We start from the raw sequence: 13,315 nt of genomic DNA on the forward strand, positions 1-13,315 counted from the left end.
CACCCCCCCTTCGGCTCCCCCCCCCCACCCCCACCTCCAGGCACTAGTCCCCCCCCGCCCCCCTCACCCCCCCCCCCCCCCTCCGCCTCAAGTCCAAATTCATCGCGGCCCTGCTGGAGAAAACAGGGGCGATGGTAGTTTACTGAACATTTTCTAAGACCTGCTGCAACTATGATGGGTGCCGGCAAGTCACCAAGAAAATCGCGTAAGTGGGACAGGCCTTCTGCTCAGCGGGTCAGACAGCATCTCTGGGGAAAAGGAAAAGGTGACGTTTCGGGTCTAGACCCTTCTCCAGACAACAGTAATATTTTGCTGTTGTTTTCATATTACTCGTGAAAATAAACTGAATAGAAATTACCACCCCCCAGTCATTGTTGGTCACCATAACAGCTTTGGCTATAGAATAATTGCATGACATAGCATAACCCTTAAGGATACAAATTCCTGGAATAACCCAGAGGGTCAGGCAGCAACTCTGGAGAACATATCCATTTGAGGAAGAGGACATATGTTCCCCTTCATCACCTTATCTGCTTGTGGTGCATCATGTCCGGTGACTAAGCTCTAACACTGTAAAACACCATACGCATAGGCTGGGATAGAGTAGAAGTGGAGGGGATGTTTCACTAGTGGGAGAGTCAAGGACTAGAGGTCATTGCCTCAAAATTATAGAGCGTTCCTTTAAGAAGGAGATGAGGAGGAATTTCTTTAGTCAGAGGGTGGTGAATCTGTGGAATTATTTGCCACAGAAGACTGTGGAGGCCGTCAGTGGATATTTTTAAGGCAGAATAGAAGGATTCTTGATTAGTGCGGGTGTCAGGGATAATGGGAAGAAGGCAGGAGAATGGGGTTAGGAGGGAGAGATAGATCAACCATGATTGAATGGCGGAGTAGACTTGATGGGTTGAATGGCCTATTTCTGCTCGTATCCCTAATTACATTATGACCTTATGATGCATCTCCTCCCATCGCCAATTGGCAGCCAAAAGCCATGCTCCCGACCGCCAGCTATTCAATCATCTCGACCTCTGCCACAGCCCACTCCCGCAACACCACCACGGTAAACGATCAGCCTCATTTCCCTGTCACACCTTCTGACTCAACTACCTCAATCACCTCAGCCTTGCCGACCTTCCCAGATCTCTGATGGAGATGCTCGACCATGGAGTCATAGTCATACAGGAAACAGACCTTTTGGCCCAACTTTCCCACACCGACCAACATCCCCCATCTGAATTTGTCCCGCCTACATGTGTTTGGTCCATATCCCTCTGTACCTGTAATATCCATGATCTTGTCCAAATGTTTCTTAAAAGTCCGCACTGTATCTCTAAACTAAAGTAAACTAAATTAAACTAAACTAAAGTAGACTAAACTAAACTAAACTGAACTAATGGGACAAACCGTAGATGATATCCCATGAAAATGCTCGCAGATTGCCTAGCCTGTCTGAGAATCTGTGTCAGATGACAAGGGGCATGGGGAACTCCAACAACAAACTTGCATACGGTTCATTGTGGAGTCGGACCCCGTCCTCTCTTGCCAACCTGGGCCACAAAGACATCAAGTGAATGAACATCATCTCTAGACTTTGGTGGAAACAGGACCTCCGGCCCACCAAGTCTGCACCGACCAACGATCCCCGTACACTAGCACTATCCAACGCACTCGGGACAATTTACAATTATACCAAGCATACAAACCTGTATGTCTTTGGAGTGTGGGAGGAAACCGGAACATCCGGAGAAAACCCATGTGGTCACAGGGAGAACGTACAAACTCCGTACAGACAGCACCCGTAGTCAGTATCGAACCTTGGTCTCTGGTGTCAGTCTGCAACTCTACCGCAATGCCACCGTGCCAACCCACAAAATTGGCCAGATTTCCCCAAGTCACCTCCAGCATCTATCATCCACGCAAACTCCTTCTCTTCTCCTGCATTCGCTTTGAACTTTAAATCCACACCGACCATCGATCACACTAGTTCCATAGTATTCAGCTTACTCATCCACTCCCTACACACTGAGGGCAATATATAGAGGCCAATTAACCTACAAATCTGCACGTCTTTGGGATGTGGAAAGTGGAGCAAGTGGAGGAAACTTTCCCCCTGAAACCTACGTGGTCACAGGGGGAACATGCAAACTCCACATGGGCAGCACCCGAGGTCAGGATCTAACGTGGTTTTCTGGTGCTGTGAGGCAGCAACTCTACCGTTGAGCCACCGTGCAGTCCTACAGTCCTTGGGGTGGGGACTGGACATTGTGCCTTCCCCCACAGTGGTAACCATTGTGGTGGGATGATTTTTTTGTCTAATGTAATCCTGTGTCCAAGATGGCTGCCGTGAAGGGAGAGTGAACGCTGGCGCGCTTTGGCTGCCGCTGCTCCCTCTTCACATTGTGTTTTTGATTTTCTGTTTTTGGACTGAATTCTGTTTTTAATTTGTGTCTCTGTGATGTCTTTATTACTTATTTTATTCTGATTATATGTTTTTATCTATTAACCTATGTAAGGTGTCCTTGAGATGTCTGAAAGGCGCCCATTAAATAAAATTTATTATTATTATTATTACATGTGACCACCCTGAAGTAATGGTCTTAGCTCATTTCTACTCCCTTGAGCTGGAATAAGTAATCATGTGACTCTGTCCCTTGTATTCACCAAGGGAATACACCTCAGATCTACCAGTTCTTGCTCAGCCTCTCCGTGATTATGGCCCCACTGGAAATGCCTCACAAGGGAAACAGCCCTGTAAAAGTCACATTGCAAAGATGCATTCTCCTCTCCTTCTACCCTTACCCCTTCCCCTCTGCGCCAGGATGAAGAAGAACCTCACAACATTGGGCAACCGATGAGGTGTCACTGATGTTGCTTGTACTCTTTTTGTGATGCTCTGAAAGCATGAGATCGTGGTCAAAACCAAAGTGTTGGAGCAACTCATGGGGGTCAGGTCGCATCGGAGGCAGCAATGGACACACAGTATTTTGGGTTGGGACCCTTCTTCAGACTCAGCTTAACCTTGACTTGATTGGTGGCCTTTTCAGTCTGAAGATATCTTCCTACTTAAAGCGTTGTTTGTCCATTCCCTCCACAGAACCAGCCTGACAACTCTGATCTTCCTCCAGCACTTTTACACACCAGGAGTTTAAAATCATAAGAGGAATAAATCGGGTAGATGCACAGAATCTCTTGCCGAGAGTAGGGGAATCGAGGACCAGAGGACATAGGTTCAAGATGAAGGGGAAAAGATTTAACAGGTATCTGAGGGGTAACTTTTCCACACAAAGGGTGGTGGGCATGTGGAACAGGCTGCCAGAGGAAGTAGTTGAGGCTGGGACTATCCCAACATTTAAGAAATAACTAGACATGGATAACACAAGACATGGACCAAACGCAGGTAGGAAGGATTAGTGTAGCTGGGACATTTTGGCTGGTGTGGGCAAGTTGGGCCGAAGGGCCTGTTTCCACACTGGATCACTCTGTGATTGTATGAGCACTTTGTTTTTTGCTCAAGATTCCAGCATCTGCATAGTTTAGAGACTCAGCACAGAAACCGGCCCTTTGGCCCACCGACCAGCGATCCCCTCAGACTAACACTATTTTACGCACACAAGGGACATTTCCCCATTTTCCTATTTTTACCAAGCCAACTAACTTACAACCTGTTTGTCTTCGGAATATGGGAGGAAATCGGAGATCCCGGAAAAAACACACGCAGGTCAAGGGGAGAACGTACAAACTCCATACACACAGCACCGTAGTAGGGATCAAACCCGTGTCCCTGGCGTTGTAAGGCGGCAACTCTGCCGCTGTGCCACCATGCCGTCCAGCATCTGCAGTTCTGTCTCCTTGAACTTCGAGGTGATGGGATCAAACTGAAACATGTTGTACTTTCTGCCCCTGTCCAACATTTGGTGTCAATTATTACAAATTTACCAATAAGATCAACGTCTTAGTGCGGTGTGCAAGGTGACAAATGTTAAAAGCTTGTGGACCTTTAACGTACTAATCATAATCATAATGTTCGGCCAGTCCTGCCTGCAGGTCTAATCAGTTACATTTCAAAGCTGTGTAACACATTATTTTAAATGAATCCGCTCAGAGAATATAAAATGGCTTGACTTTTAAAGCTTTGTTTAAAAAGAGTAATTGCTTAAAATTGCCTGATGCTCGCAATACAAATGGAAGGATATGCTGCTATGATTAATTGTGATAATATGTAAGTGGAACATGGTGCAAAATATGCATTAAAATAAGAGCTAAGTCCAAGGAGATAAAAAAGTACTTCAGCTGAAAGTGCAGTGAGCAAGAATCAGTCAAAACACGAGCTAGTTATCAACGGAGTAAACAATGATTTATGCAAATATTCAGTTTTGACAGAATTTGAATAAACTATAAATCCTGAAATAGATGTTAATGTTCAGCTTTACTAAATGAGCTACTGTATATATTTGACAAGAAGTTTACAGCAATTATTTAAATGTTAAAATGGTAACAGGATTATTTTCTACCAGAATTAATACAACTTGGATTTTATAGAACCATTTAATTTTTTTATATATTTGTTCTTGGAAGCATCCATAAAATAGCATTTATTGCATCTCCATGGGTATCTCTCAGGCGTTAAGAACTAAACATGTATCACATTACGGCGACATGGTGGCAGAGACCCTGGGTTTGATCCCGACTACAGGTGCTGTCTGTACGGAGTTTGTATGTTCTCCCAGTGATCACGTGGGCTTTCTCCGGGTGCTCCAGTTTCCTCCCGCATTCCAAAGACGTAAAGGTTTGTAGGCTAATTGACTTCAGTAAAATTGTAAATTGTCCCTAGTGTGTAGGATACTGCTAGTGTACGGTGCGATCACAGGCCGACATGGACTCGCTGGGTCGAAAGGCCTGTTTCCGCGCTGTATCTAAAGTCTAAAGACTGAAGTCACAAGAAAGATGAAGTGATTAGGAGCTGATGGTTCTATTGCCAAAGCACATTCGTGAGCTGGAAGTGGATTCTATAAAAATTGGCAGCTTTCCAGGTCAACTCTTAAACTATAAACTCAGTTCAGTTTCACAACTTGCCCTGTCTGGATTGAAACTCAGGGCTCTTGGGTTATTCCCATAAGAACTGGGTTATCATAACCCATATAGTAGGTATGTTGCAAAGCCTACCTGAAGCGTCTTTGAAAATCTGCCGCTGCGGGTGTGCGCGATTTTGGCGCCGTTTAGAGGGGGCGGGTTTAAAACGCGATTTTCTCTAGGCTGTTCAAATCGAAGATGTTCAGCCTAGTTAATTATTAATGAAAAATCGCTGGAAGACCCCGTCGCAAAAGCTATTATTAGGTTTAAAGGCCTTGAATAATAGTTATAGTAGTTTAAAAATCAATCTCTAAACCCGCGACCGCCAGCAACCGCAGGGTCTCATAAAGCAGACAGCTGAAGGTAGGTTGTATATTTTTACATTAAAAAGGGCTTCTAAAGATCCCTTTATACAAAGTTTAATATTGCGAGTAGCTCATTTTGGCCCCATTATATCGCGCAGTATTTTTCTGGGCATTTGGGGCACAAATCTACCGCAATGTGAACGTTCTAAACCAGCGCGTTCCACAGAGACCCACTGGAAAGCTGATTTAAATGGACATTTATTTACAGCAATTGAACACTGAATTACTTCCATTTGGCCTATAAATTAATGTAAATGAGATTTTAAAATCATGTTTTATTGTGAATTATTTGTGAATATTATTTGGACATTTAGGCTATTTAAAAATGTTAATCATTTATTAAGAAATGGATAGATGTTTAGATCTAGTAATTGAAGTCTGAAATTAGCTACAATTAGGTAACTAACTAATTATATGCTTTAATTTCAGGTCATCCAAGTAAGATTATTTTATATTTGTTTCAGAATGCTTCAATCTATGATAACTGAAAATTTCATTCAGTTCTCTTAATTTTTAAGAAAGTTATGGGCTTTTGACTGTTCACGATCACAACTTTTTTGTTATGTCCATAGAAAATCAATAGGGAACAAGATGCTCATTTCCGAGTATGAAAATGGCCATAACTTTTTAAATACTTGAGATATGAAAGTGAATTAGGTGTCAAATTAAACTTATTTTTATGCTTTATCTGATGGGATAAATTACAGACTTGATTTTTAAAATCTCAAAATTTTGTAACATTGCTACATATAGGCATCACAGTGGTGTAGCTGGTAGAGCAGTTGCCTCACAGCGCCAGAGACTAGGGTTGAATCCCAACCTCAGGTGCTGCCTGTTTGGAGTTTGCACGTTCATCCTGTGACCACGTGGGTTTCCTCCAGGTGCTCTAGTTTCCTCCCACATCCCAAAGACTGTGTGTGCGTTGCAGGTCAACTGACCACTGTAAATAGCCCCTTGTGTGCATTGAGTGTATGAGAAAGAGGGGTAACATGGAACTGGTGTGAACTGGTGATTGATGGTTGCTGTGGACTCTATGGGATGAATTTCTTATTCCACCTCTCATCGAATCATTGGGTCGTTGACTAATGTACCATGTTTCTATGCTATTCTCAATGACTCAATGATTCAGTGAGATATGGAATCAAACTAAATAGATAATTGTGGTGTGGAAGGGAAGGTTGGTGATGGATAGAGAAAGGGTTGAGGGCAGGGAGAAGAATGTAAGTCTTCAGGTCAGGTTAGGGGGAGTTCCCCCCGCCACGGGTACCATGTAATCCCGTGCTACCTGCTCCATGGTCGGATAGTCGGCGACTAAACCGTCTCCCCCACCTGGTTTGCCAGGTGAAGAGGGGGCTGTGGACCCCCAGCAGGACCAAAAACAAGACCTGTCAAAGGGCGGATGAGCTTCTAGCGAGCCAACGGCCATTCACACTTCAGTAGAAGTTGCGATCACTATCGTACATAGCATTGTAAGGAATAATGATAAAGCACACACGCACCAAAATCCTATACTTCGCAGGAACTGGAGGACAGAGGTGTGTGGCGCGTCCGTCACCATTCCCGTCGGAAACTAGCACCACTTCGTCACTAATGTTTTCAACGATGATGAATGAATGAAAGAAGAGTGTAGGAGTGAGAGGGGTTAGGAAATAGGAAAGGAGAGAGAAAGGGCAGAGGAGAATAGAGACAAGAAGAGAAAGGTAGGGAAAGTATATCAATATAATTCCTTTCATTTCAATTGTGTTAGTTTATTTTAGTTTACTTTACTTTAGAGATACAGCATTGAACAGCCCATTCGGCCCACCGGGTCAACGCAGACCAACAATCAACCCGCACATTAGCACCAGCCGACACAATAGGGTCAATTTGCAATTTTTATCAAAGGCAATTAACCTACAAACCTGTACGTATTAGGAATGTAGGAGGAATCCGGAACACCGGGAGGAAACCCACGCGGTCACAGGGAGAACGTACAAAATGTACATACAGACCCATAGTCAGGATGGATCTCGGGTCTCTGGTGACAACTCTACCATTGTGCCATTGCGCAAAAAAAATCAGGAAATGTGTTTCTGAAAGGATTTTTCTCCATGAATAAAAGAAAATCGCTCTGAACTGCAACCTTATATGAATACTTCATAGTGGCATCCTCCTCGCTAAATTTTGAATCAATAACAATCAACAATGAAGGTTGCAAGGTTGGAGATATTACATTAGAACATTAAATTCTGAAGAGGCTGTGCCTGCCCTTTCAAAGAAGACAGAGGAGGCTTTGAAAAATGTTGCAACAGAATGGAAGAATGGAGACAAGTAGGCAGTGAGGAATGAGCTTTAGAGCAGCAGTAGGCTACAACCATCCCTTCCACGTTCTGCCCCACACTGCTGCCCATTGAGGTCTTGCACACTTTAGTTGGCACGGGTGGCCACAGTGGCGCAGTGGTAGAGTTGCTGCCTTACAACGCTTGCAGCGCCGGAGACCCGGGTTCGATTCCGAGTATGGGTGCTGTATGTACGGAGTTTGTACGTTCTCCCCGTGACAGCGTGGGTTTTCTCCGAGATCTACGGTTTCCTTCCACACCCCAAAGACGTACAGGTTTGTAGGTTAATTGGCTTGGTGTATGTGTAAATTGTACCTAGTGTGTGTAGGATAGTGTTTATATGTGGCGGTCGCTGGTCGGTGCGGACTCGGTGGGCCGAAGGGCCTGTTTCCGAGCTGTATCTCTAAACTAAACTAATCAAGCCTTTCCTCAGCTGTGGGGATATTGGGATTCTTTAAGTTAGGGAAAACAGCACAACCAGAGAATGTGAAGGATGGATGTGAATGGCCTTTTTTTTTTCCGGAAAGGTTTTTTTATTAGATTTTTAAACAAATGTACAATTTACAAGGGAAGGTAGAAAGCTCAAACAATTAAAAAAACACAAACAAAATTATCAAATTAAAATATTAACATTTTAATCTATAATATATTCAACCTCCTGCGGTGACCAGCGTTCACAGAAGGCCTCCAGAGTCCCCGTGGACACCGCGCGTTCCCTCTCCAGGGACACGCGGGCACGGACGTAACCCCGGAAAAGGGGCAGGCAGCCGACCGCTTTGTGGCCGTCGACTGCCCGCTATGTGAATAGCCTTGGGAGTTGTAATGTTGAATAAGTGGCACGCTGGAGGGCCAAGCCCTTAAGTGGGTGACAGGTGGAAGGACAAGCAAGTGGAACATCATCAGTCAGGAGTAATGGGAAGATGGGCTTGGCTGTAACATGATGGATCCCAGAGCAGCAGACCAAGCAGTGTTGGTCCCTTAACTCCCAATAAAGGAGTGTTCGGTCTTTCCATTCATGGTTGCTTTGCGGTGAATACCCACTATATATGCTTCTAGCCCACAAATGCCTCAAAGTTATAGCCCCCTAAAGATGACAACACAAATAGACTGGGACTAAAGAAGGCTTATGGTATGCTTGCCTTCATTGCTAGAGGAATTGTGTACAAGACTCAGGATGTCTTGATGCAGCTCTATAGGATTTCGGGTCTGAAGAAGGGTCACGATCCGAAACATCACCCATTCCTTCTCTCCAGAGATGCTGTCTAACGTGTTGAGTTATTCCGGCATTTTGTGTCTATCTTTTGTGTAAACAGCATGTGCAGTTCCTTCCTACACATTTCGTCTACAGGACTTAGGTTAGGCCACATTCGGAATATTGCGTGCAGGTCTGGTCACTCCATTACAAAAAAGAGGGTTTCAACTAGAGGGAGGGTCTGGTTAGATATTTGGATGGTTTTCTCTGTAACGTTGCAGCTTGAGGGAAGACTTGATAGAAATATATAAAATGATGAGGAGGATAAATAGGTTGAACAGTCATAACCTTTTTCCCAGGGTGGAAATGTCCAACTCTAGAAAGCATAGCAATAAGGCAAGAGAGGGAAAATTTAATGAAGATGCGCACGACAAGTTTTTTACGGTTTAAGAATAAGAATTAGGACTGAGGTGAGGAAAATCTTTTTCACACAGAGAGTTGTAAATCTGTAGAATTCTCTGCCACAGAAGGCAGGGGAGGCTAATTCACTGGATGTTTTCAAGAGAGAGTTAGATTTAGCTCATAGGGCTAAAGAATCAAGGGATATGGGGGAAAAGCAGGAACGTGGTACTGATTTTGTTTGATCAGCCATGATCATATTGAATGGCGGTGCTGGCTCAAAGGGCCGAATGGCTGCTCCTGCACCTATTTCCTATATCTAGGGTGGTGAGGACCTGAGTGCATTGCCAAGGGTGGTGGCGGAGGCAAGTTATGATAGTGGTGTTTAAGAGGCTTTTGGATAGGCACATGGAAACATAGAAACATAGAAACATAGAAAATAGGTGCAGGAGTAGGCCATTCGGCCCTTCGAGCCTGCACCGCCATTCGATATGATCATGGCTGATCATCCAACTCAGTATCCCATCCCTGCCTTCTCTCCATACCCCCTGATCCCTTTAGCCACAAGGGCCACATCTAACCCCTTCTTAAATATAGCCAATGAACTAGCCTCAACTACCTTCTGTGGCAGAGAATTCCACAGATTCACCACTCTCTGTGTAAAAAATGATTCTCTCATCTCAGTCCTAAAATACTTCCCTCTTATCCTTAAACTGTGACCCCTAGTTCTGGATTTCCCCAACATCGGGAATAATCATAAATAATCTTCCTGCATCTAGGAAGTGGATGGAATAGAGGGATATGAATCATGTGCAGGCCTGTAAGGTCAGTTCAGCACAAACATTGTGGGCCGAAGCTCCTGATCTTGTGCTGCACTGTTCTATGGTCTGTGCAAGTGTGGAAGTGAAGATGGTTGAGCTTTCAGTTGTCGGTGTACCAACTTCTTCCTCTGGTCCAATCTCATTGCCACCATGGCCGAGAGAGCACATCAAACCCTCTACCTCCTTGGAAGGAAATTCAACTTATCAACTTCTACATTTGCGCCTCAGAAAGCATCCTTTTGGGACTCAGCGGGTGAGGCAGCATCAATGGAGCGAAGGAATAGGTGACGTTTCGGGTTGAGCCCCTTCTTCAGACTGATGTTGGGCCGGGGGGGGGGGGGGTGGGGGGAAGAAGAAAGCCTTCTTTTTCCCGCTCCCCCCAACTCCCACATCAGTCTGAAGAAGGGTCTCGACCCGAAATGTCACCTATTCCTTCGCTCCATGGATATTTCCTCACCCGCTGAGTTTCTCCAGCATTTTTGTCTACCTTCATTTTCTCCAGCATCTGCAGTTCTTTCTTAAACATCATTTTGGGATTAATCACAGCTGGGTTTGGCAATTGCTTGGCTCATGATCACATGGAATTGCAAAGAGTTGTGGAAGCAGCCCGGTACATCATGCTAAAGCAACATTTTTGATGGATAGTTGGTTGGAAAAATGTGATTAAAATAGGCAATGCCTTAAACGGAGCAAGTGGGAAGGTTTTTGAAAGAGACAGGGAATTCGGGGATTTTGATTGGGAGAACAAACTTATGTAAAATCAAACTCTGATATTCCTCAAAGACAGAGGACATAAATTTAAGGTGTAAGGTGAGGGGGCAAAGATTCTAAAATAATCCAAAAGGCCAACCTTTTTACGCAATGGTGGTGGGTGCATGGATAGTTGAGGCAGATGCTATCACACAATTTAAGAGACATTCAAACAGGTACATGGATAGGACAGGTTTAGAGGGATATGGGTCAAACGCAGGCAGGTGGTATTAGGGTATGTGGTGGGTGTGGGCAAGTTAGGCAGAAGGACCTGTTTCCACCCTGTATGATTCTATGACCATGATTTGGACAGGTACATGGATAGGACAGGTTTAGAGGGACATGGGTCAAACGCCGGCAGCTGGGACTAGTGCAGATGGGGCATGTTGGTCGGCGTGGGCAAGTTGGGCTGAAAGGGCCTGTTTCCACGCTCTATGACTCTACGACTGACCATGCCTCGAACTGTGAGGTTCGCAATTCCACTGACACATGTAAAAGAGTTCTCACCTTTGGCTGCAGCCCTAGTGATGGCATAATCTAAGGCAGGTTTGGCTCTGATCGGCATTCGCATATTGTTGTGGGATGCTAGTGGATCAGTTGGGACACCCACCGAGATAAACTGAGGAGATTACAGAGCTGGTGGCAGCACGGAGCAAGAAGTGGAACAGTAATAACAGTGATAATGTTGTAGTCACTGCTGGAATCCAGCTCAGCATCTATTTTGTAACTGCATGAGTAGGGCTCACAGCTCATGGCTCACAAGCAATTGGATTAGCCCTGCCATTGTGCCGGTTGCTATGGGAATCTTCCTAGGCACACTTCTTCATGGCCTGCTACCTTTCTTGTTACCACATTAATTGCACCGCCACACTTAGATGGAACAAGCTGAATTCATTAAAAGGCAGGAGCTCGTCGGCAGAAGGCAAGACTCTGCTGGTATCTAACCCCAAGTCAGATTTGAGAAAACGAGCCTCTTTCTGCACAGTTTTCTCCACACGTTATGGGGACTTGTGGCAAATCATTCCACAGCCACACAGGAATACAGCCTGACCTGCTGAGTTTCTCCAACATTCTCTGCCTTTATTTCATTCAATTGCTTCGAGAATCAAGATTAATTCCAAAGATCACCATAATATCTTTCATGAAACAAGGGCGGCACGGTGGCGCAGCGGTAGGGTAGCTGCCTCACAGCGGCAGAGACTCGGGTTCAATCCTGACTACAGGTGCTGTCTGTACAGACTTTGTACGTTCTCCATGTGACCACGTGGGTTTTCTCTGGCTGCTCTGGTTTTCTCCGACACTCCAAAGACTTGCAAATTTGTGGGTTAATTAGCTTCTGTAAATTGTAAATTGTCTCCAGTGTATGTAGTGTAGTGCTAATGTATGGGGAATGCTGGTTGGAGCAGACTCGGTGGGCCGAAGGGCCTGTTTCCATGCTGTATCTCTAAAGTCTAAAGGGTCATGATCTCAACAGCAGGCCTACTGTAACTATCCAAGTAATTTCTCATTAGCAATTAGTTTATTTTTGCCCTCAGTATTACCATTGTCATGTCAACAATAATATACCCTTGAGCATCCTGTAGTATACATTTCTATTATTATCTGTGATTGTAATTTAATTATTAAAATAATGGTAATTTTACTCAACATCGACCTATGCACAACCTTTCCTAATGATAAATTTGGGCCTTGTTTGCCCAGACAGCACACATAGTTAGGATCGAACCTGGGTCTCTGGTGCTGTAAGTCAGCAACTCTACCGCTGCGCCACCGTGCTGCCCTCACATCTGACTGACTGACGATACTGACGTGTAGGAAGGAACTGCAGATGCTGGTAAAAAACGAGGATAGATACAAAATGCTGGAGTAACTCAGCGAGACAGGCAGCATCTCTGTTGAGAAGGAATGGGTGACGCTTCGGGGCGAGACCTTTCTTCAGACTCTCAGAAACGTCATCCATTCCTTCTCTCCTGAGATGCTGCCTGTCCCGCTGACAACACTGATGGTCAGCTTTAGACTCATAAGTCCATTCACTGAAGGTGAAGGAACCACTCAATGTGACTAAGCTGCCGCATACTCAGCTGGCCTGAGCTCCAGGCTGTGAATCTGTGATCAGCATCTACTTTAACTGGAGCAGAGAATGTATCCATCCAGGATGAGCTGGTTAATGGAAGATTTTGAATTGATTGAAAGATAAAGTATGGGAATAGGCTCATCAGCCTACTGAATCCATGCTGACCATCGATCCCCTTTCACATTACTTTCCAAGATTGTACCCAACCCAGGTAACTATTTGCGTGCTAGCCACAGAAGCAGATGTACAAACCCATGTTACAATCACACCGCACTCTTCAATCTATATTCCTTCAGCAGACTTTGCTGGCTTTACCTTGCACCAAA

This window comes from Amblyraja radiata, chromosome 3 (assembly GCF_010909765.2).
Source record: "Amblyraja radiata isolate CabotCenter1 chromosome 3, sAmbRad1.1.pri, whole genome shotgun sequence".
Taxonomy (NCBI): Eukaryota; Metazoa; Chordata; class Chondrichthyes; order Rajiformes; family Rajidae; genus Amblyraja; species Amblyraja radiata.